This window comes from Phocoena sinus, chromosome 14 (genome assembly GCF_008692025.1).
Source record: "Phocoena sinus isolate mPhoSin1 chromosome 14, mPhoSin1.pri, whole genome shotgun sequence".
In the NCBI taxonomy this organism is placed as follows: Eukaryota; Metazoa; Chordata; class Mammalia; order Artiodactyla; family Phocoenidae; genus Phocoena; species Phocoena sinus.
Window position 1 is genome coordinate 78,871,043 of NC_045776.1, and position 25,837 is coordinate 78,896,879.

General features: G+C 46.7%; 1 non-coding gene across 1 annotated transcript; it reads right to left on the minus strand.

The window, feature by feature from the left end:
• Nucleotides 1-9,589: 9,589 nt before the first annotated feature.
• TRNAG-UCC lies at nt 9,590-9,661 on the minus strand. The gene has a single exon. It is a non-coding gene; the product is annotated as a tRNA-Gly (tRNA).
• Nucleotides 9,662-25,837: the final 16,176 nt, after the last annotated feature.

Below are 25,837 nucleotides of genomic sequence, written 5' to 3' on the forward strand. Positions count from 1 at the left end.
TTGCAGATAAGGTAAAGTTAAGAATCTTGAGATTGGAGGATTATACTGGAGGATCTGGGTAGGCCCAGTGTAGTCTCAAGGGTTCTTATAAGAGGGGACAGGTGAGTCAGAGAAGGAGATGTGAGGACAGAAGCAGAGGAGAGAGAGAGAGAGAGAGAAGTTTGAAGACGCCATGCTGCTGTTTTTGAAGACGGAGGAAAGCCTATGAGCCAAGGAATGCGGGCAGCCCCTAGAAGCTCTAGAGAAAACGGATTCTTCCCTAGTACTTGCAGAAGGAATGCAGCTCTGCCGGCACCTTGAATTTAGCACTAAGACTCATTTCAGACTTCAGACCTCTAGAACTGTCAGATAATAAATTTGAGTTGTTTTAAGTCACTAAGTTTGTGGTAGTTTGTTACAGCAGCAACAGGAAACTCATACATCCCTCTGAAACAGGAATCTACCCCACACCACAAATTGCTGGTTTCCGTGCTTAATGGCCAGACTGTTAATTGTAGCTACCATGTGCCAGCCACTGTGCTTAGTGCTTTATTTGTCTTATTTAATTCTCCAAACAGCCCCATGAGGAGAGACTGTCATGTCCAGTTAGTAAAGATGAGGAAACTGGGGCTCTGAGAGATTATATCACCAGCTCAAGGTCACACAGGTGAGCATCTTTGTGACCATTACTTTGAACTGTTTATCAGGTCAATTACTTATCTCCATTTCATTAAGGTTTTTTCCTGAGGTTTTATATTGTCCTTTCCTTTGGAACATATTCCTCTGTTTCTTCACTTTCCTTGACTCTCTGCGTTGGGGTCTATGCATTAGATGAAACAGCCACCACTCAGTCTTTTTGTTTGTTTGTTTAAGATTTTTTGATGTGGACCAATTTTTAAAGTCTTTATTGAATTTGTTACAATATTGCTTCTGTTTTTACGTTTTGGTTTTTTGGCCCTAAGACATGTGGCATCTCAGCTCCCCGACCAGGGATCAAACCTGCACCCCCTGCAGTGGAAGGTGAAGTCTTAACCACTGGACCACCAGGGGAGTCCCCACGCAAAGTCTTGAAGGAGTGGTCTAGTGTAGGAGGTGGACCTATTTATTCAGCCATGTCCCAGCTCCTGATGGTCTTTCCAACCTTTGTGATGGTCCAAACACCTGTTTTATTTTTAATGGCTCCCAGTAGTTGAGATTGTGCCAAGATCTGTCGGTGTCCCAAAGGGCAGGATCTCAGTCAGTGCCTAGACTCAGGGTGACTGCAAGCCAGACCAGCAGCAGCAGCTTTTTTTTTTTAATGATGGGATTAGTGCCTTTATTTATTTACTTTAGTTTTGGCTGCGTTGGGTCTTCGTTGCTGCACGTGGGCTTTCTGTAGTTGCAGCGAGTGGGGACTACTCTTCGTTGCGGTGCGTGGGCTTCTCATCGTGGTGGCTTCTCTTGTTGCAGAGCACGGGCTCTAGGCGCGCAGGCTTCAGTAGTTGTGGCATGCGGTCTCAGCAGTTTTGGCTCGTGGGCTCTAGGGCGCAGGCTCAGTAGTTGTGGCACACAGGCTTAGTTGCTCCGCGGCATGTGGGATCTTCCGGATCAGGGATCGAACCCGTGTCCCCTGCATTGGCAGGCAGATTCTTAACCACTGTGCCACCAGGGAAGCCCCAGCAGCAGCTTTTAAAGTATGTGAGTACATACAGTCCTGTGGGACCCATGTCACCCTTTGGTCACCAGAGCCAAGTGATGTGGAAGTGCCCCCTGGCAGCAGCTGTAAAACTTGTGGTGCCAGACAAGGGCATAGGCTCCTTTCTGGGAGACACCAGTGAGCTGGAGCGAGGCAGAGGACGAGTGCAAAGATTATGTCCACTGCTCCCTGAGAGCCCCTCTGTAGGCTCCTAGTTTTGTGCCACACCAGAGGCCTGCCACTCAGGCAGATGCTCCTGGATAAGCAAATACGCCTCCTTCTCAGAAAGTCTGGGGGCGTATTTCAGTCTGCTATCCATGCAGTGCCCTGGGGGTGGTAGCCTGCCAACAACAGTTTATGGATCGCAAGCCCCTCTGTCCTGCAGAGCCCAGTGATCAAAGGGCATCCCTTGGGTAGTGGCGTCAAAAACCAGGGCGCCAGATGCATGTAAAATCTCCCATCTGGGAGGTGCTGGCTAGAGCGAGGCGGAGGGTGTGTGATGATGGCACCCACCAGCCTGCAGGCCCCTGGATGCGTGCCCCTCAGGTTGACACTTTAAAATTAGCAAATGAGCCTCGTTCATCTAAAGTCTGGGCACCTCTTGACCAGCTGCCTCTGTGCTGGGCCCTGGGGCAAGTGAGTCCTCGCAGGAACCCATTAAGCAATGTTTCCCAGTTCGTTTTAGCCTTGTGGGTCTCGTGGACGTGAGCCCCATTGGTTTTCAAAGCTAGATGTTTTGGGGGTTTGTCTCTCAAGTGCAAGTCTTAAAAGTTGGGGCTCCCGATGTAGGATTCAAACCTTCCCTCCTTAGGGAGAAACTCCGGGTTTTGAGTTCCCTTCCGATTCTGGGTTGTCGCGCTGAGAGTGGGGTTCATGGTGATGCTGTACTGCAGCCTCTCCTACCTGCTTTGATGTGGACCTTCTTTCCTTCACTGGTGCAGAGGAGTTGCTCTGCCAGTTTTTAGTTTTTTTTTTTTTCTTCCCAGAGAAGGTTGTTCATATATAACTGCAGATTTGGTGTCTGTGGGAGGAGGCGAATTCAGGTCCTCCTATGTCACCACCTTGAACTGGAATCCAAGGTCACACAGGTAGAATGTGTGTGTGTGTATGTGTGTGCGTGTGTATGAGCTCTGATGCAAATCCAAATGTGTATGACTCTAAAACCATCGCTTTGTTCTTCTTCCTTTAAAAGATACCGTTTCCCAAATAAATAATTAAAAAAAAAAAAGATACCATTTCCATTGGGTGCTGGGAAGGCATCCAGACCCCAAGCTTGCACATAACACCTCATGCAAAGTCAAACTACAAACCCACACTAGCTGATGTAGGACGTTAGTGTCCTTATGGGTGTGTCGGTGTGTGTGGAAGGAGAATGGAGTTTTGAATGATGTTTAATTTCATCTGGGTGGCATATTCCCTGGGAAGCACGGTTCTTTTCCCCGAAAATGGAGAGGAACAAATTTCCCCATTGCTCCTTAATTTTTTTCTGGGAAAATGACTGAATTCTTGTCTTTTCAGTGTTCAGAGTCCTGTATTTGAAAGGAGGAGGTGGGGAGAACTGAATGATTGCTCTTCGTCTGAACACAGACCAGGCTTATTAGGAAATGCAGCAAACCAGTCTGGCTCCTGTTGAGTGTGGGGCGCCACTGTGTGACCATTCATGGGGCTTGGCCACATATAAATAAAGCACAGTAGATACAAAAGTCACCAAGCCCTTTTCATATGTGCTTTGCTAATTCCTTTTGATAAGTGGGATTTAATATAATTTTTAATATTTATTAATTGCTTCTAATTATGAAAGTCATAAGTGCCCATTTTGGAAATCTGGGAAAATACAGAAAAGTATCAGTAAGGGCAGTCAACCCATATCTCACCAAATTGCGGTTAACATTTTGCAGTATTTTTTTTCTATGATTTTATCTAAATGAGACCATGTAATTTGGGGTCCAGAGTTTTTCACTTAATTTTAGGACATAGATATTTCCCATATCTTTAAAAAATCATTTCAAATCAGAGGCAGTCAGTGTAGTGGTAAAGAGCTTTGTCTCCAGCATATACGGTCTGGATTGGAATCCCAGCTCACTCCTTGCTAGCTGTGTGACTGCAGGAGGTCACTTAACCAGTGGTTCTCAATCAGCGGTGATTCTGTACCCCAGTGGGCATTTGGAGATATCTTTGGTTGTTACAAATGGGGGAAGGTGAAGCTGTTACCAAATTAAGTCATATAGACCCTGCTTGGGCCCTAGCCTGGCCGAGGCTCTCTACCTTAGCGGGCGAGGGGTCTTTTTCCATTGGGGTTTGAGCAGCCAGTAATGAAACCAAAGCTGAGATCAACACAGGGCTAGCTTTATTCAGTGGCCAAAGAATGGAGAAGCGGGAACTAAGTTCACAGATCGACGTCTTGCCCACCTGGCGAGAGGGATTTAATTTTACCGAGTAAAGACGCAGGGAGGGGTGAGGCTAATGATGGGGTGGCATATGCATTAGTCTACAGGGAAGGGTCAGTGCTTTTTCAAGGGAGTGGGGTCTCGACCCCTTTTTATCCTTTTTGGTCCTAATGTCTGGTCAGGGCTGCTGGTAGTTGTGTCATTTACTATGCTAATGTAGTAAAATCAATGTATAATGAGACTCAGGGTCTGTTGGAGGTCAGATTTGTCACCATCTTGGTCCCAGCTGGTTCCATCTGTCTTTTCATTTGTTTGTTTATAGTTTCCTTTCTTATCGCTGGACCCTTTAAGTTAAACATTTCTGTTAACTCCTGCTAAAGGTGAGGGTTGAGCAAAGACTTGGAGCAGCTCTGGCAACAAAGCTACTACTGGCATCTAGTGGGTAGAGGCCAGGGATGCTGCTAAATATCCTACAATGCACAGGTCAGCCCTCACAACAAAGAATGATCTGGTCCCAAATGTCAATAAAGCCGAGGTTGAGAAACCTGGACTCAGTTTCTTTGAGCTTCATTTACTCCCTTTGTTAGATGGGGATGACTTGTAACCATCATAGGTTTAGTGTGAGGTTTAAATGACAGTCCATTTAATGTGTTTGGCGAGTATTAGGTGTGTACTAAGTGCTCAATAAATGTTACCTGTTATTATTAATTATTAATATGTTAACAACATTTGAAATATATACCAGACCCTTAGCTAAGTGCAAGAGATGTAGAACAAAGTATGACGTACACACAGTCATTGATTTTTACTTAGAGGCTGTTCATTGTAAGAAACAGAAACTATTTTGGCGAGCTCAGGGAAGGGATGTACTTGAGAATCTCAGGGACACATGAAACGAAATACAGCCAGGCCTTGTGCAGACCAGAACTTGGAAACCACTAGGAACAGAGCAGCCCTCTGGTTTCCCAGGGTGAACATGTTCTCTCTTCTGTTTCTAGATCCTCTTTCTCTTGCTTGGCCTTCTCTGCCTATCCATGACTCAACATGACTGCCCTATATGACTTGGTAACTTCATCGTCCATCACAGACATGACAGAGAGTGAGAAACAGAGAGAGAAAAGAAAGAAGAGAAAGGAGGGGAAAGAAAGAAAGAATGAGGATCTAATTGGTCATTGGCCAGAAAAAAAGGGACTGGCTTTTTTGGGGTCATGTGTCCAGCCTTCGCCCAATCAGCTGTGACTATGGAAGGCAGGGACATTTGAAACAAATATGTCCGTCTAGACCTGTCCTACCAAATTATGGGTTCCTTCTCAGGTGAGGTTTGTGGGGCAAGAGAGAAGCCCTAAAACACGTCTGCTACTCCCTGCTCTTAAGAGAGTTCAGCATAGTTAGGGAATATCAGTAGAGGCAACCAGGGGCTGAGAAGAGGCAAAGGGAGATCTAGGATCAACTGGAGAGAGTCTTAGAATCATTCTTTCTTTTTTTTTTTTTTATAAATTTATTTATTATTTATTTTGGGCTGCTTTGGGTCTTTGTTGCTGTGCACAGGCTTTCTCTAGTTGCGGCCAGCTGGGGCCACTGTTCGTTGCAGTGCACGGGCTTCTCATTGCAGTGGCTTCTCGTGTTGCAGAGCACGGGCTCTAGGTGCACGGGCTTCAGCAGTAGTTGTGGTGCCAGGGCTCAGTAGTTGTGGCGCACGGGCCTAGTTGCTCCGTGGTATGTGGGATCCTCCCGGACCGGGGCTCGAACCCATGTCCCCTGCACTGGCAGGTGGATTCTTAACCACTGCGCCACCAGGGAAGTCCTAGAATCATTCTTTAGTCAGAAGTGTCAAACTTGGAAGGAACCTTTACAGTCACTCAGGCTCACCCCACCCCCTGTTGGGGAAACAGGCCCAGGTCAGGAAGCTGTTTGGTGGCAGATCTCAGAGTAGAAAGCAGGAGCCCCTGGTTGTTGATTTGCTACATCATTCTTTCTTCCTTTGTTCCTGCTGTCCTTCCTGAGTTAAAAAAAAAAGTGGGCCCTTAAAGAAATGGCTTTGAGATCATTTTCTGCGTCTTGGGACTCCAGGAGGACTCTGGCCACTTTCCATGGGACAATTTAAGATACCAGGTTTGAACCACGTCACCTTTTTCCTATCATCTTCCTCTTCCACCTCCTCTTCCTTCCAGTGGAAGCATACTGCACACACTGACTTTAAAAGAATTTTTTTAATTGAAGTATAGTCGATTTACAATGTTGTGTTAGTTTCTGGTGTACTGCAAAGTGATACAGTTGTATATATATATATATATATATATATATATCCTTTTTCAGATTCTTTTCCATTATAGTTTATTACAAGATATTGAATGTATTTCCCTGTGCTATACAGTAAGACTTCGTTGTTTCTCTATTTTATATTTAGTAGTTTGTATCTGCTAATCCCAAACTCCCAATTTATCCCGTCCCTCCCCTTTGGTAACCCGTAGGTTTGTTTTTTATGTCTGATGCACTGACTTTTTATTTAACAATACATGAGGCATGTCATCACATGCCAACAAATATAATTGTATATCATAACATTGTTTTTAATTACTATATTCCCCGGTATGTTGGACCATAATTTATAAAACAAATCCCCTTCAGATGGACACACTTAGGTTGTTTCTAGCCCTTCACCATTATTTTAGAAAGTGCTCTGATGAACATCCGTGTAGGTAATTCATCATCAGGGTACATTTTTAGAAAAGGAATTGCTGGTCAAAGGCTTGAAGCTTACGAACAGGCATACTTCACCATGACTTCATTACCCAGAGCCAGGAAGTTCTTCAGCATTTGGACAGAGCTGTTGGCTGCTGCTGCCTCTGTGGCCAGCGTGCTGTGGCCTTATCCCAAGCAGGTGCTGCCGCAAAGGTCAGGCTTCTGAATCCCATCATTAGCCTCCCAGATCCCTGCTGCTGGGCTGAGGCGGCCGGTTGAGCCAAATCCTTTTCAATAGGCAGGAACCAGAATACAGTCAGTTCCCAACCTTGGACAGTTCATCATATATGGAGAGATCTAGGATCAACTGGAGAGAGTCTTAGAATCATTCTCTTTGGACAGTTCATCATATATGGAGAGACCTAGGTCCGGGGAAATGGTTTATTGCAGCCAGGGAAGTGGTTTATTTACAGCTCCACACTTCTTTTGGCCCCAGGTACATTTTGCAGTTGCATTTCATCTTCTGGACCCACACCTGGACTCTCTTCTAAATACTCTCTGAATCAAGAGCAAGAGGTCAAGTGCAACAGAGATTTTATTTCTCCTGGTTTGAGATGTTCATGGACTAGGTTGGCTTTTGCAGCCTTGAGTTTGTGGCTGGGAGAGGGTAAAAGGTTCATGAGAGGTAAACTGTGAAATGCTTCCCCCACATTCAGGCCACTGGGAGAAATTACTTAGCAGTGATGTGGCCAGACCTCAAAATGGCAGGAGATGCTGACAGCAGGTGGAAGGTGGGCTTCTCTTGGTAGTTTCCATAGAGAGCTCCCCCACCTTCTAGTCAATCAATCAATCAGTTTTGTAAGTGTATACTGCGTGTTTACCAGCCCGGCATCGTATAAGCACTGAGAATGCAGCACTCTAGAAGTGTCTCAGAGAAATTTCTCTGGATGTGGACTCTGAGGGAGAGCATGAACATGCAGCAGGTTAAGTAGGGAGCGCTCTGGGATCAACATCTGATGAGGGAAGGGACGAAGCAGGATTGGGCAGAGGGGGCAGTTGGGCTGTGGTACAGTCTGAATGGAAGACTCAGCCAACCTACTGGGAGCTTCTGAAACTGGGTGTCCCTTTAGGGCTGTCCCAGGTCGGGGATGAGAGGACCGTCAGTCATTAGATGTGGGCAGCAGTGACCTTGGGTGAAACAGCTCTTTCCAGCTGAGGCAATCCTTGTAGGAACTCAGCAGTTGGGGGAGTAATCCTTCAGTCCTGAAGGAGCACCTGGGTGGTGCAGCAGAGTCCAACAGAGTCCTCATGGGGCTCCACGGTGTAGTGAAACATGCGTGTTCTGGTTGGCATTCATTCAAAAGCAGGCCCTGAGACAAGGACTTGGGTGTAGGTGTAGGTAGTGTATTCAGGAAACGACTCAGGAAGCAAGAATGAGGGAATGGGGAGGTGAGACAGGGGAGGACAAAGAGGTGCATTACTGAGCAGGCCAACATTGTAGGCAACCTTCAGAGGAACCATGGAGAATGCACTTCAAAGCTGTCCCCCCAAAGGACAGGAGATATATGCCTGCTGCCTTCTGTCTCGTGTTGGTTGAGGGTTGCCCCTGGGGGCATGCACCACTCTGTACTTCTAGAAGGCACCTGTGAAGGCTTTTCCTGTGGCTTTGAGGCAGAAAACCGGAGAGTCAAGGGGGCATTTGATGTGTGATGTTGTCAGTGGACATGGCCTTATCCCCCATAGATGCGGCTGAAATCTGAGGTGGGTCAAGGGGGTGTGGCATGGGCCCTCATTTCCTGAGAAAAGATAGAATCTGCAACAGAACTGATGAGGAAATTAACCTTGTATGTGATAAGAGCTCTAAAAAGGGTATCTTCCCCATCCCTCTGTAATCCTTTTGTGAAGATATCCACTTTAGAAAACCGCATCATCTCCTCTTAAAAGTAACTAACTAGCTAACTAAGTATTAAGCACTTAACTTGTGCCTGGCATTGTACTAAGGTCTATCGAAGTCCTTCCAAGAGTTCTTCCTTTCTTTTTCCCAACTTTCCTCAAGTCCCAAAGTCCCCTCTTCTGTCTTCTCAAGTCCCAGTAGGTGACCTTGGCTTCTACTTTGCTTCAGAGATTGGTGCCTTCACACCTGAAGTCCTTCAAGTGACCTCTTTACCTTTACACATGTCCTTACCACCATTTATTTCTGTCCTTCTAGCCTTGGAGGTAGAAGAATATATATTTTTTTCTCCTACAAGCAAACCCACCTCTGTCCTTCATCCCACCTCTAGGCACTGCCTTTCAAGGTCTCACCCCCAAACTTCCTTTTTTCTAGGACCTTTGATCTCTGCCTCTTCACAGATTTTTTCTTTGCCTGCAAATTTGTATGTATGTGTATATGTATATGTGTGTGTGTGTGTGTGTGTGTGTGTATCTACACACACACACACATATATACACATAGATAGCTAGATTAGATAGATAGATAGTATATATACACTCTTAAAAAAAGACCCCTTCCTTGGACTTGCTCTCCTATTTGGCTACCTTATTCCTATTCTTCTTAAAAAATATTTGCAGCCTCCATTTCACCACTCACTCAATGCCAACGCCCTGCAAGTTTGCTTCCACACCCTACCCGACCCATATAGTCTATTGGATCTGAACTTTCAGAGGCCACCAAAGATCTTGCAAAAACATTATCTATTCTCCTTCTCCACATTTCTTAATTTTCTTCACTCCTGCAGGATGTTCCATCTTCTCCTTTAAAAAATCCATCCTTTCTCTACTTTTCATGACACTGTTCTGTTATCTCAATAACCTTTCTTTATTCATCTTTTTTTTTTCCCACGCTGCGTGGCTTGTGGGGTCTTAGTTCCCTGACCAGGGATTGAACCCGGGCCCCAGCAGTGGAAGTGCTGAGTCCTAACCACTGGACTGCCAGGGAATTCTCCTCATCTTTCTCTTTCAAAACTCACTTCCACTCTTCCAAGAGCAAGTTCTCTTCAAGATTTACATGCTTATTAACTCACTTCTTGCTAGCTACAGCAGTGGTTCTCAAGCCTGGCTGTACCTTAGACTCACCTGGGGAGTTTCCAAAAAATGCTGGTGTCCACACAGAATTTTTTTTTAATTACTTAATTAATTTTTGGCTGTGTTGGATCTTTGTTGCTGCACATGGGCTTTCTCCAGTTGCGGCGAGCGGGGGCTACTCTTGTTGTGGTGCGCGGGCTTCTCATTGCGGTGGCTTCTCTTGTTGTGGAGCACGGGCTCTAGGCATGCGGGCTTCAGTAGCTGTGGCACACAGCCTCAGTAGTTGTGGCTTTTGGGCTCTAGAGCGCACGCTCAGTAGTTGTGGTGCATGGGCTTAGTTGCTCCGTGGCATGTGGGATCTTCCCGGACCGGGTGTCAAACCCCTGTCCCCTCCATTGGCAGGTGGATTCTTTTTTTTTTTAATGTGATATTGTCTTTTTTTTTCTTTATTGGAGTATAATTGCTTTACAATCGTGTGTTAGTTTCTGCTTTATAACGAAGTGAATCAGCTATACATATACATATATCCCCATATCTCTTCCCTCTTGCATCTACCTCACTCCCACCCGGCAGGTGGATTCTTAACCACTATGCCATCAGGGAAGTCCCCACAGAGGACTTTTAGGGCAGAGAAACTATCCTAAGTAATACTACAGTGGTGGATACCTGTCATTGTACATTTGTCAAAACTAGAATGTACACCACCAGAGTGAACCCTGATGTAAACTGTGGGCTTTGGGTGATAACGATGTGTCACTGTAGGTTCATCACTGTAACCAGTGAGCCACTCCTGTGGGGGGGGGGTGTTGAGGTGATTCTGTGCATGTTGGGGAAGGTGGCACATGGCACTCTCTGTACTTCTTGCTTGATTTTGCTGTGAACTTACAACTGCCCTTAAGAATGAAGTCTACCTGGAAAACTCACCTGGATGCGGGGACCCTGTTTATGTTTGTGTCTTTGACTCAGAACTCATTTTGGTGATTAGTATTGCATGTCTGCCTGTGGCTGCGGGGCCTAGAAACTGAAATTGTGAGGATGGTGAGAAAAACACAGGGGGCAGACATGGGGCCAGGCAAGGGAAGGCACATAGCCAGGGTGGTGAACTCTGTGGAAGGGTGACAGAAGCAGGTGATCTGATCTGGCAGCTGCTGGCCCCAATGCTTAGTAGCTGTGAACCTGGACAAACTGTTTAAGCCTCAATTTTATTTTCATCTGCAAAGTGGGTTCATTAATGCATGCTGAGGAATAATAATATGCCTTACCTCGATTACTCAGCTCTTATTTGATGCTTCCATCTTCACTCCTTTAATTCTCATAACAACCCCACGAGACAAAAATCCACATCCTTATTCTACAGATGAGGACACTGGGGTACTGAGAGGCAGGTCACTTTCTCATATCTGCATACTCAGAAAGTGGCAGGGCTGGGGTTGGAATCTAGGCAGGCTCTAGAGTCTGGGCTCTTAACCACCTCATTATGCTGATTAAGTGAATAATAATAAGCCTACCGGGCTTCCCTGGTGGTACAGTGGTTAAGAATCCGCCCGCCAATGCAGGAGACACAGGTTCGAGCCCTGGTCCAGGAAGATCCCACATGCTGCGGAGCAACTAAGCCTGTGCGCCGCAACTACTGAGCCCGTGCTCTGCAACAAGAGAAGCCAGCACAATGAGAAGCCCATGTACCGCAACGAAGAGTAGCCCCTGCTCGCCGCAACTAGAGAAAGCCCGCGTGCAGCAATGAAGACCCAATGCAGCCATGAATAAATAAATAAACAAACTAATTAATTAATTAAAATAATAGTAAGCCTATCACTTACTGAGCTTCTTCTCAGGTTGCTTTCTCTTCTTTAATCCTCATAACAACCTTGATTAAATGACTGGCCCCCGAGAGTCACCCAGTATGTGTGCAAGGATGCACTTCCCTTGGGTGGGAGCCTGCTTTGCTTTAGAGCAGGGGTCCTCATTGCTGCCTGCTCATTAGATTCATGCAGGAACTCGTCAAAAATAACAGTGCCAGTGTTTGTGCACTGTTTCTGTTTTGTTGTATTCATTTGTTTGTTTAATTTTTTAGATTCCACATATTAATGAAAACATACAGTATTTGTCTCTCTCCCTCTCACTCACTTCACTAAGCACAGTACCCTCCAGGTCCATCGACGTTGTTGCAGATGATGAAATTTCATTCTTTTTTTTATAGCTGAGTAATATTCCTCTGTGTGTGTGTGTGTGTGTGTGTGTGTTGTGTGTGTACCACATCTTCTTTATCCATTCATCTGTTGATGGGCACTTAGGTTGCTTCCATATCTTGGCTATTGTGAATGATGCTGCTGTGAACACTGGGGTGCATGTATCCTTTTGACTCAGAGAACAAACTAGTGGTTACCAGTGGGGAAAGGGGTGGGTGGCAAGATAGAGGAAAGGGATTAAGAGGTACAAACCACTAGGCATAAAATAAATAAGATACAAGGATGTAATATACAGCACAGGGAATAGAGCCAATATTTTGTAATAACTTTAAATGGAGTATAAACTATAAAAATATCGAATCACTATGTTGTACACCTGAAACTAATATAATACTGTAAATCAACTGTACTTCAAGTAAAAAAAAAATAACGATGCCAAGCCGCACACCAGAGCTTCTGATTCCGTTACCTTTGGGCATGGGGGCCCTGCGTGGAGAGTTTCCAAAAGCACTCAGAGTGGCTCCCGTCTGTAGGCAGGGTTGAGAATGTGGTGGAGAGGGGTTTTTACCGCCTCCAGGCACTGGCTGCTCATTAAAACCATCTGGGACCTTCTAGATTCTGAGCTCATTGGTTGGAGCATCAGCCTTACTCACTGAGCTAATTAATGCCAGTTGGACCTTACTAGGTGTCAGACACTGCATTAAGTCATTGACTGCTGCAGTGACCAGCTCGTCCTGGTTTGCTGGGGATTTTCCATCCCAAGAACCAACCGCTCAGGTCAGATGTGGGCAAACCAGGATGGTTGGTCACTGTCCTTAATCCTTCCCTAAACTTTTGTTTCTGATTGACCTCATTCACTTATTTTGCAGCAAAACTCTGAGGAATGTTCTCCTGGTAAACCCATGTTGCAGGTGATGAAACTGAGGCACAGGGAGTATTGGTCACATAGCTAGTAGAAAGTGATCACAAAACACTACCACAACCATTATTTCATTTCCTCTCAGGGAAACCTGTAAGATTAAGGGGGATTTTTTTGGTCCCCACTTTATAGACAGGTAGAGCAAGGTTCAGGAAGGCTAATGACTTTCCCATGGTTAGTGGCCACTGTGTTACATGGGAGATTGGATCTTCTGACTCCCAGTTCATTGCATGGCTTCTGTTATGCTGGGTGGGAGGATGGAGAATGTCCCCTGGAGGAGGCTTGAGGGTCACTGGCTCTGACACTGTCTGCATCTGTCAGCAGATCTGGGGCCTCCCAGCCTTCCCTCCTGCAGGGCTGAGAGTCTCGCTGTGGACTCCTTTCCCCCAGGTATTACAGGGTCTGTGGGTTAGAAAAGACCAAGATGATTGCCAGCAGTTGGGTGCTGTTCATTTAGAACGTCTGCCCTCAGGATCCCAAGGCCAGTTCCGTCTGAAGACACACACGCATGCCAGGCACTGCCAGACTCTGAAAGCAGCCTCTTGCTCTCTGGGGAGAGATCTGGACATGGCTGATCAGGCTGCTGAAATGTCATCCGAGGTATGGTGTAACAGGGGACATGCCGGCAGAGAGGCACTTTTTTTTTTTTTTTTGCAGTACGCGGGCCTCTCACTGCTGTGGCCTCTCCCGTTGCAGAGCACAGGCTCCGGACGCGCAGGCTCAGCGGCCACGGCTCACGGGCCTTGGCGCTCCGCGGCATGTGGGATCTTCCCAGACTAGGGCACGAACCCTCATCCCCTGCATCGGCAGGCGGACTCTCAACCACTGCGCCACCAGGGAAGCCCCAGAGAGGCACATTTGTACAAAGGATTATTTTAGCATAAGCCGGTGTTATTTAGGATAAATGGGGAGAGAAATGTGAGGTATGGGTGCCTGGTTTCTCGACTCAAGGCAGCCAGCCTTTTTTTCTTTCCTTTCCACCAGAAAAGTGACCAGCTGAGTGTTCCCTGGAGAGGAATGGGGCCCACCCGGCCCTGCAGCAGTTCAGCAGCCTGTTTCACAGGAAGATTTGTGTATCTGAAGCACCAGTGCGGGGATTCTCATAGTACATGAACTGATTCTAAAATGTTCAGGGACACTTAAAAATGTTCATTGTTATGTAGTTATGGTAATATAATTGGAACAACCATAATACAACTAAATAGGCAGTAAAATGGAGGTTCACCAGGGCAGGGACTTCTGGCTCTTTTGTTCATGGCTGTAGACTCAGCACCTAGGACAGCTGCCGGCACACAGTGGTGCCCCACGAATGAGTGAATGAATGAATGAGTCTCCCAGCACTTGTGTAGCTTTACCAGAAAATGGAATTTGAACTTAGGCTTGTAGGATGGATAGGATTTAGTTAGGAAGAAGTAAGTGAGGTTGGGGGGAGGGGATGATTCAGGTGGGGAACACGGCATAAGTGAAGACTAAGAGGTAGGACAAACAAGGCCCACAGAATATAAGCTAATGGGTATTGAAGGTTACTATGCACCAGTCACTCTGCGAAGCTCTTTCACGTATTAACTAATTAAATCCTCATAACAGCCCTCGTGACATCTCTACTTTGCAGATGGGGAAACTGAGGCCCAGAGTGGTGAAGTGTCTTGCCCAAGGACAGGCTGTAGCTCTGATTTGTCTATTTCCAGGAGTCCTGCAAGGTCATGGCCCATTTGGAGGTCCATGGCAGGTGGAGCGCGTGTCCCAGCCAGCATGGGCCTGCTGCTGCCTCAGCTTAGGCGGTGAAGGCCCGGCGTCCTTTCTGCTCTCTGGCCTGTGGGAGCCCGCTCAGTGCACTCTGGGCCTGCTCCCTTTTCAACCCAGCTGCTGTTTTCACAGGTTTCCATTTTTAGCTCCCGGGACTGGAACGCAGTGTTCAATGCACTGTAAACCTCAGTGTCAGTTTGATTATACGAGAGGCGTGTGTGGGTTCCTGCTCTCCCGTTTCCATGTCTAATAATAACCCTCCGGATTCTCTTGTCCCTTTTCTTCCAAGGCCTGCAAAGCATTTCATATGTCCCATTTAAGCCTCCAGTTCCCCAGGGAGGCAGCTCGTGACTATTATGTGAAAGGGCTTTGGCAACTAATCAATTCTCTTCAAACGGTAGGGGCTACAGTCATCTCTGTCTTAAATGTGGGAGAACAGAGTTATGGGAGAATAAAGAGAAATGCTAAAGGAGCTGGTATTTAATGAATTTCTACTCTGTGCATCTTATCAACCCTAGGAGGGGCATCTGTGAATTGTCCTCTTTTATGGGTGAGAAAAATGGCTCAGAGAGGCTAAGTGACTTGTTCAAGGTCACACAGCTAATAATTGGTAGACTATGGATTTGACCCTGGATTTATCTTCAAGGCCTTTGGTTTCTCCGTTGCATCACTAAATGGGATGTTGTGGAAATAAAAGCACAGTCAGATCCTAATTCTCTTGGCTCCCATATCAAGCCAGTCCCCTGTCCCTTTCCTTAGAGTTTCATGTAAAGAAACTATAGCTCGGAAGGATTATTTCTCGTCAAGACCATCTCTCACCTTCTAAAAAATATTGAAAGTAGGAAACTAGTTGTTTGCTTTTCCTTCCATCCCGTCGTTCATTCATTCATTCATGCATTCAGCAAGCATTTACTGTTTCCTTTTCTGTGAGCTTGAATGGGATGAAGACACAGTCCCACTGAGTCTGTTTTCTCCAGGGTCTTGATTTCTACTAAAGTCCCTGTGTGACTTGGAACAAGTGACTTCACCTCCCTGAGCCCCAGTGTCCTCATCTGAAGAATGGGGATAAAAATGGCTCCTATTTCATAGGGGTTGTGTGGAGAGCAAAAAGCATTTGAGAGTCAAGGAAAGGATCAACCTCAAGGGCAGACATGTGGGCCCTGTGAGGAATGTTCGGGGAGATGTTTTTAGAGCAGAAGTTGCTAGCAGAGTTCTGTGAAGACGATGACCTCCACTGTTAGGTAGTCCAAACTAACTCTATCCATGTCCCACATAATTGTTTTGGAGAGGTTGAAAAGTTAAGTTGATTTAAATCAAATAGCTTTGATTGAACACTGACTTGGTAGAGAGGCTGTGCACACCTGGATTCAAGTCCAGCTCTGCCACATGACAGCTGTGTGACTTTGGGACAGATGTACTTTTCTGGACCTCAATTTCCGCTTCTGTAGATGGGAGATGATAATGTCTGCAGCAGTCTTGTGAGGATTAGAAATGATGTGTAGAAAGTACTTAGCACAGTGCCTGGCACTGTGCCAGGCACTTGGCACAGTGCCTAGTAAGTGAATGTTATTACTAATGCAGTATGGGGTACAGATTGAGACTCTGAAGCCTCAAAAACTTAAAATCCATCAGTTAGGTCTTCAGGTACAGCTGGATCCAGGTGCTCATATGAGATCTTGACCTGGTCCCATTCCAAACTCCTCTCAGCTCTGCTTTCATTTGTGTTGGCTTCACTCCCAGGAGGGCCCTCTCCTCCTGGTGGCAAGATAGTGCCCAGTAGCTCAAGACTTACACACAAACCTAGTGGAACAAGACCTTCTTTTTCCCTATAGTTACATCAAAATCTATGGTCTTGAGTCCCACTGGACCAACTTGAATTATGTGCCCATCCTTGAAGCAATCACTGAGGTCATGGGTGAACAAAATCAGTTGATTGTCCGAGTCTGGGGCATGTCTCTCCCTCAAGCTGGGATGTGAGGTCATCAGTTTTAAACAAACCACAGGGCCTAAGACTGGGAGAGGGCAGTTCATCCAAAGGAAAATCTACATTCTTTTACTAGAAGAAGGGGAATGGGTAGCAGACAGGTATGTTCCCCCAGAAGCAGACTAGAGATGAGGATTTGTATGTAATTTATTAAGAAATGCTTATAGGAGGTACTGGTAAGGGAGTGAGGAAAGGGGAGGAAGTCAAGTAAGGGTGGGATTTGAGGTGAAGCCCCAGCCTTCACCTGATCCTGTGGGGAGCTTTGGAATATAAATTAAACCTTGGAGAATGACTTACCTTGGTCATAGGAACTGGGTGTTTGTACCCGTGACCCAGCCACTGGCCATGGGCTTCCCTGGGTGTGAATTCCCAGGGACTCCTGGACCTCTAAATGGGGGACACAGCAACAGCAGCTCAAGGACAGTGCTCTGAAGGTCACAGGTGTGGGGCTTCGGCAGCATACCGCACAGAAGCTCTGGGGTGTACAGGAGTGGTAGAAGGGATGCAAGGGGATCTAGGGCCCACTGTAGTGGGGGACAGTCACAGCTGTCTGGAGCAGAAGGGGGTGAAGGAGGCGTGAAGGAGAGGAGGCAAGGGCAAGGGAAAGAATGGGTACCTGTGAGAAGATGGACAGATGAAAAAATGGTTTTTCATCCTGGTCAGGATTGAGGAAAAGAAACCAAGCAGCCCCCAGCACCTCTGTTGTTTTTCTGCCACTGACCACAGCCATCATCACAGCGCCCCTAACAGTCCTCAGCAACATGCTGAGACCTCACTGTGCAGAAACAAGTGAGGAGGGGATTCAGCATGGAGCATAGGCAGCAGGGAAGCCAGAGGGGTGACCTTAGGCCCCTGCTGGATGGATGAGGTTGGCATGAGGTTGCTGGGTCCAGAGAGCCTTGGGTCCCTGCCCATGCCAAGGCTGACTTGCCAGCAGCTGGAGCTCTGGAGGTCCAGAAGTGCCTCAGGCTCATGTAGTCTCTAACTGCCTCCTCTCTGCCCATCTCTCACCTTCCAATGGCCCCTCTATCCATCAGGAGCTGCTACCACCTTTGCTGCACCAGCTTTCATCTGTCACCATCTTCCCAAGCCATCTGGCATTGGAGCTTTCTGCACAGGGAGCTGAGAGGCAGTGAGGGAGAAGTAAGTGGATGCACAGGCTAAGTCAGTAGCTCCCTCCTCAGGGTCATGGCCACCGCTCTGCTAATTATTTTGAGGGTGATGAGTTGGTTCAGTCCAGGGATGATAAAATAGCAGGAGTCATTTATTGAGCACCTGCTATGTGTGAGGCTCTGTGCTGAGTGCCCCACGAGCATTATCTCGTGTCATCACATCCAGCAGTCATAGAAACTGGTATATGAAGAATTTTTTTTTTTTTTTTTTACCAGTAGTAGAAACCCAAGGCAACCTGACGTGAGGGGAAAATAACTTTTTGGCTCACGAAATGGCAAAGTCAAGGGGGAATTATGCACAGCCTGGATCCAGGAGTTTAAATAATGTCACTGGTTTCTGTCCATCTTTCTGCTGTGCTTTCTTCTGTGTTGGCTTCACTCTCGTCAGCTTCTCTGTTCCTTTCCCTTCAATGATGGCAGGTTGGCTGTCTAGCAGTTACAGGGGTGCCAGTGACCAGTTCAGCAAACCCACTGGGAAGAGAGATTCTTTTCTCAAGTGGTTCATACCATAATGGTGTCTCATTGGACCAACTTGGGTCCTATGTTAATTTGTGAACCAATCACTGTGGCCTGGGGTGGAATACTCTGAGTGGCCAGGCTTTGGTCATGTGCTCAGGGATGGAGTACTCTGATTGGCTAGGCCTTGGTCACGTGCCCACATCTGGAGCTAGGGATGTGGTTAACTTAATCTGAAACATATGGACTGAGAATGAGGGAGTGGTGATTCTCCAAAAGAAAAATGCACATATTCTTACCAGAAGAGGGGGACTGAGTCCTGGAAAGGAGAGAGAAAAGATGAGAGGTCTACTAAGGGTTTGTGTTATTACACTCTTTTCCCAGAGTGTATTTAAAACTGAGGTTCAGACAGATGAAATAATGATCTCAAGATCATGCATCTAGTAAGTGGCAGTCTGACTCCAAAGTCCGAGCTCTTGACCACTATCCTAGGGTGCTGCTTTGATGAGAGAGAAGGTGGCTCCATTCTTGGGATCTCTGAAGGGCTGCAGCATTGCCTGTAGCAATAAATATGAATTCATTTATTGGGAACAAGCCTTGGATTAGAAGTCAGGAAGCATGAGTCCCACTTCTGGGTTACCACTTGTTGGATATGTGACCTTGAACAAGAAATGTAACTCTGAAACCCAGTTTCCTCATCTGTGTGCTGGACAGAATGACATGCCCTCTGCCTACTTCATAGGGTAGATAATTGGATGTGAAAATGCCTCTGCATTTGTTGTTACTTTCGTTTGGTGTGACTTCTTCTTCAGGCCAAGTTAGGTGCCCCCTCCTCTGTGCTACTGCAATGATATATTTATGAGTCCATTTTCTCCTGAGGACATGGGCAGACTTCCTCCCTCCCTCCCTCCCTCCCTCCCTCCCTCCCTTCCTCCCTCTTTCTTTCCTTCCCTCCTCCCCTCCTTCCCTTCCTTATTTCAGTGAGGATTTTTGAATACCTATTGTGTGCTAGACATCGTGCTATGTACTGGTTTCTTCGTCTGATGCTTGGCCCATAGTAGGTACTGGGCAAAATTTTGTTAAACTGAACCTTCCTGTCATCCTCCCACTCCAGCAGAGAATGATCCCTCGATGATCTCATGTCTTCTGCTTCTTGCTACTGTTAACCAACCACTAGGGCTCTGTCCCAACCTTCATAACACAACTAAAAAAAGTCACAATGTAGATTTTAGGGAAAATGTACTAAAAACCTCGGGAATGAGAAAGAAGAGAATCAAAGTCATCATTAAAGACTGTGCTTGGCAATTTAACTCCTAAAATGCTGTAGCAAAGCATAATACCTCTGGAGGGCTACTCCACATGTAGGCTGGCTGTTTGCATTGTGCCCCGTCTTATGATGTGTTGGTTTATGGTAAAGCTGGGTTGAGATCCTGGTGTTCTTCCCCTTGATTATCCCCCTGACGTACTTCCAGTTAGGTAACTTAGCAACTCTCAGGGATTTCTGGAGGTGATTTCGCTTCCATCTTTTAGGTCCCATTAACCTAAAATTTTTGTTTCTGTCTGAGGCAGCTGTAATGACATAGATTACTTTGAGGTTGCATCCAGAATTTTAAAAAATGCACAGGGAGGGCTTCCCTGGTGGCGCAGTGGTTGAGAGTCCGCCTGCCATTGCAGGGGACACAGGTTCGTGTCCCAGTCCAGGAGGATCCCACATGCCGCGGAGCGGCTGAGCCCGTGAGCCATGGCCGCTGAGCCTGCACGTCTGGCGCCTGTGCTCCGCAACGGGAGAGGCCACAACAGTGAGAGGCCCGCGTACCACACACACACACACAAAAATGTACAGGGAGGAGGTACAACCAATTCAGGATGGAGGTTCTCTCTTGTGGTGGGGAGGAGGATGTAAACATACGCAACATTTATATATGGGGTAAACATTTCAGAATCAAATATGACAACATTTTAAGATTTATAAAAGCTGAATGATGAATATGCTGATATTGATTATGCCATTTCTATACTCTTTTTTAAGCTTGAAATGCTTCAAGGAAATAAAATTCTCTGATTTGTTTCTAAATGTAAAAAAAAAAAAAAAAGACTGTGCTTGGGCAGGAAGGTGATCTCATTGATAGGATTCCTGTGGAACTCGCTGGCTTGGGCAGTTTGAGGGGGCAGAGTATCTGGGAGCCCCAGTAAAACCCATGATCCTGGCTGGGTACATCCCAGGCAGTTGGACTGAGCCCTAATCAAGGCACTGACAACATATGCCCTCTTGGGTCCCAGAATTGATATGGACCACTGAGTGCCTCCCACTTCCCTGCGTTTTAGTGAGAATGTCTGTAGCAGTCCACCTGGCTCACCATGGTAGGTTGGGTGTGTCGAGGGAAGATACTCTGTCTTTTTAGTAGGTCTTCAGATCAAGAGAAATGGTACTTGAAGAACTGTACTTGCTGAATTTCACGCAGGAAGCCTGACCTACACTTACATGTGATTTAGACGACTGGATCCTGAGCTGAGCTTAATGCTTCTAGGATTTTTGGGGGTCCTTGGGAATGGGTGGGTTTGTGTTGTATGTGAATGGTTTGTGCCACAAGGGCAGACTGTAGTGGTTTTAAAACATGTCCACACGTGATTTGACACTCCTCCATTCAAGAGGTGCAGTCTGTTTCCTGTCCTTTCATCTGGGAGGGCCATTGTGGCCACTGGATGAACAGAATGCAGTGGAGGTGACACTGTGTGACTTCCAAGGTTAGGTTAGAACAGAAAGGCATGCAGCCTCTGCTGCTTTCTCTTGGGATACTCAGTCTGGGAGCCTTCCTCCCCAAGTGTGGCCACCCTGCAGGTACCACGTGGAGAGACCACATCAAGAAGAAGAGGTGCTTGGGCTTCCCTGGTGGCGCAGTGGTTGAGAGTCCGCCTGCCGATGCAGGGGACACGGGTTCGTGCCCCGGTCCGGGAGGATCCCACATGCCGCGGAGCGGCTGGGCCCATGAGCCATGGCCGCTGAGCCTGCACGTCCGGAGCCTGTGCTCCGCAACGAGAGAGGCCACAACAGTGAGAGACCCACGTACCGCAAAAAAAAAAAAAAAAAAAAAAAAGAAGAAGAAGAGGTGTTCAAAGAGCCCCAGCCGTTCCCGCCCTCAGTTGTTTGAGTCTTCCCAGCCCAGGTGCCTGACATATGACTGAAGAAACCTCTGAGGTGACCCAGGACTCAGCTACAGTGATTGCAAGGGCATGAGAGATTCCCAAGTGAAAGCTGCCTGGCTGAGCCCAGCCTACCCACAGATCCAGGAGCAAAATAAAGGATTGCTGTTGTTTTGGGGGCTTTGTTATGCTCAATAAATAACCAGGTCCTGCTGTCAAGAGCAGTTCTTATGCGAGGGCCCCACTCTGGACTCCAGGGTTTTCATTCAAGCTCCTGAAACCCATTCTGCAAGTTTTAATGCTGGTGTTGGTTTCTTGGTCTTAACCTGAAAGTATCAAAGGAAGATTCTCAGACAACAGCCAGGACTCATGGTCGTTGCTCACATGCTTGTTATCCTGATATGACATGCTGACTGCAGTATTGTGAAGGGGCAGTTGTCTACTCAGACCATGAGGAAAACCAACCAAGTTCTCCGGTCCACAGGGGATGTCCATTACATGACTGCCATCTGGTCACATGGCAATGAGATGCCTTGATTCCAGGACCCACTTCAATTTCATCAGTGTGACAATGTGCATCTTGGAATGATGATGTCAGCTGTAAAGTGGGGATAATTGTGTCTATCTGTGGGGTGGAGGAGGTCCCCATTACAGCTCCAGGCTTATGGTGAACCCTCAGTGAGCATGGCTGTCAGCACAGAGGTATATTACTACATCGACTCTGCATAAGGAAGTGGATGCAGGGTTGTGAGTCAGGCATTGAAACCCCAGGAAAAGGAAGTGTGAACCAGAGCGGAAAGGAGAAGCCTGAGGAAGTGGCTCAGCTGATGCACTGCCAGGACCTCATGAAAAGCAATGCATCAGAAATGCTTTGGTTACTCGAGTGAAAAAATCATATTAAACTTTGCATCTGGGAGTGGGGCTGCTCTAGCCGCGAAGAAATGTCAGCTGCACTGACAAAGGGTGCAGCCTTCCCTTAGCCCCAGAAAGCCGAGAGCTGCCAGAGTGAGTGGGGCCTGTTGTGTTCTCCTGGGGCTGGTGTTTCTCCAGGACGTCGTGTTTACACATCTCAGGTGGTTCTGTGTGACAGAAGCTGTCCCTTGCTCTATCTCTGAGTGAAGCCCTCTGCTCCCAGAAGGGGGCCTTGTTTATCCAGGCTTCCTTCACTCCTCATAGACAGCCAGGAGGGATGGAGAATGAGGAAGTTGCAGGAAAGCAGCAATGGACTGTGAATTAAGAAAGAAAAAGAAAAAATTTGTAGCTGCAGAATGCTTTGGTCAAATGGAGACTTACTAGGAACCCTGCCATGGAAAGCAGATCGTTAAAGGAGCTTCTTTTTTTTAATAAATTTATTTATTTTATTTATTTTTGGCTGCGTTGGGTCTTCATTGCTGTGCGTGGGCTTTCTGTAGTTGTGGCAAGCGGGGGCTACTCTTCATTGCGGTGCTCAGGCTTCTCGTTGCAGTGGCTTCTCTTGTTGTGGAGCATGGGCTCTAGGTGCGCAGGCTTCATTAGTTGTGGCTCACGGGCTCAGTAGTTGTGGCTCGTGGGCTCTAGAGTGCAGCCTCAGTAGTTGTGGCGCACCGGCTTAGTTGCTGTGTGGCACGTGAGATCTTCCCGGACCAGGGATCGAACCCATGTCCCCTGCATTGGCAGGCGGATTCTTAATCACTGTGCCACCAGGGAAGTCCCAGGAGCTTCTGGATATTAACACTTTGGATAGCCTTTTGGCAATGTCTCGTAATGCTAAATAAACATGGCACATTCTGTGACCCAGCAATTTCTCCTTCCTGGTATATCTGTAGAGAATTGCTCCTCACACTTCAGTGGGAAGCTGAAGAACCTGGGGATCTTATGAAAATGCAGATCCTGATTCAGTAGATCCCAAATGGGGCCTGAGATTCCAGAGTTCTGGCTGCCTCCCAGGTGATGCTAATGCTCGGACCACACTCTGAGCAGCAAGGCCCAAGGGAACTGCTTTCTAAACTTTCTTTTGGCTTTGCTAGTAGAAAACACATTTCGGATGGCAATCCAGTATACACTTATCTATAATTGAAACAGAAGTTTTATGAAGCAATAGTTATCCTTGCCATGCGATGCACGCTAATATTTTGTCTTCTGCCAAAAAAAGAATCAAAAAAGCAGTGTTGACCACAAAGCCACTGAAATGATTTCATTATTCACCAGCGGGTCTCAAGCCACACTTTAAGAAACAGAGCTCTGGAGAAATTCTTACACACCAGGAAACAGGAGGGCCTACTGATGCATTGTTTGTAATAACAAAAAGAAATTTGGAAAAAGCAAAACAAAACAAAAGAAAAAACAACAAGCCGAAAGACCTATCCACAGGAGAATGTATCAGTGCATTTGTGACGTACGCACACAGCGGAACGGTGAAAATAAATGAATTCGAGCCACATGAATCAGCATGTTTCTCAAAAACAATGCTGAGTTAAAATCCAAGTTGAAGGATACATGTTCTAGGACACCATTTATATGTACTGTTTAGAAACAGGCAGAATAATTCGATTTGTTATTTAGGAATTCATACATATGTAGTAAAGGTATAAAAGCTCATAAGGGAATGATTAACACAAATTCAGGAGAGTGATTTCCTGTTAGGGGAGAGAGTAGACTCACGTGGAGGTACCTTTGGGGTTTCACCAGTATTGGCACAGCTTCTTTTCCCAAGGTGGGTGATGAATCTGTGGTGCTCATTATATTGGTGTCTATCTTTTATTTTTTTTAATAGGCTAGAGGCATTTTGTAATAATTAAAATTTGAAAAAGAAAGAAAAAGAAAGGAGGAGGTGCTTGAGTTGAAATTTGCAGGGGCTTCTGTTAGCTTCCCAGGGCTGCTATAGCAAATTACTAAACACTTGTTGGCTAAGGACAACTGAAATTTATTCTTGCGCGATTCTGTAGGCCAGAAGTCTGAAATCGAGCTTCAGACTTGCCGTTCCTTTGGTGCGGGGCTTCACCATTCCAGTCTCTGATCCCATCTTCACGTGGCCTCCTCTCTGTGTCGCCGGTCTCCCTCTCCGGTCTCTTACAAGGACACCGGTCACTGCCTAACTCCAGGCTGCTCTCATTTGCAGATCCTTAACTTAATTCCTTCTGCAAAGACTCTATTTCCAAATAAGTTCACATTCACGAGTATTGGGGGTTAGGGTTTGGGGCAGAGCTGGGACTCCCACCAGAGACTGCTGAACTCCAGAGCCCACGTTTTGAAATCACGGTTCTCTGCTGTCTTCCATCAATACCTCTTTAGGTCTCAATTCCCTCCTCTCTCCAATGGGAATAACAGTCCTGGCCTCATAGGGTTGTTCTTAGGGTTCAGTGAGCTGGTTTGTCTAAAGCACTTAGCATGGTGCCGGGTACAGAGTAACTAGCAGTTGTTATTATTAAGATACGGGGAGTAAGGCCTGAATCAGGGTTCCCTCCCTCCCTCCCTCAGACTGTGTGTGTTTAGCAGGGATTGTGTCTCACTCATTCTTTTTCATTTCTTTTTTTTTTTGCAGTACACGGGCCGCTCACTGCTGTGGCCTCTCTCGTTGCGGAGCACAGGCTCCGGACGTGCAGGCTCAGCGGCCATGGCTCACGGGCCCAGCCGCTCCGCGGCATGTGGGATCTTCCCGGACCAGGCACAAACCCACGTCCCCTGCATCGGCAGGCAGACTCTCAACCACTGCACCAGCAGGGAAGCCCTGTTCATTTCATTTTTAAACCCATGTGCAGTGAGCACTTACTATGTGCCAGGCACTTTCCTAGCCCCTAAGCATGCAGCTAAGACTAAGACACAATCCCTGTCCTCAGAGTCTAGCATTTCCCCACCAAGCCCAGAACCCATAGTAGGCCCTCAAGGAAAGCCTGTGGATGAATGACTATGTGAATAAATGAATGCAGAGAGCAAGTGAGTCCTCCGCCTCCCCGCCCCCACCCCCCACCGCCTCGCCAAAGGTGTCCATTCAGCTGTGAGAATTGCCAAGGTTGGTCCTGGGATAATGAATTAGCACTGTCTTCCAATAAGGGTGGTTTCATCCATCTGAAGGATGAGGATAATAATATATTCTTTGCAAAACTGTTGGGTGGCTTAATCAACTAATATTTGTAAAGTGTTTCCAAAGCCACAGATGAAAAGCAAGGTAAAAACACCTGTGTTATTGGTATTGCTCACTTACTGCCCCCCTACAGCCTGCCTTTCAGACGTATTTCTTGAAGCAGGAAGAGGTAGTGTCTAGTCTTAAGATAATTAAACCCAAATAAAGATCATCTACTCCTTGATTAGAGCCAAAACCTGCCCTTTCTCCTCTTTGCTGGGTCTCTCCATTTTCTTCATACTCAGGTGAGTTGCCTTGTTTTGTGAACACCTGGTCTTGAGACAGTAACTTTCTGTCTTTGTATCTGTCGTTTAAGGCACGTATTTCCACCAGTCTTTCTGGGGCTTCTCTGGGCCTATAAAGTAGTTAGAAGGGCCACAAGAGCAT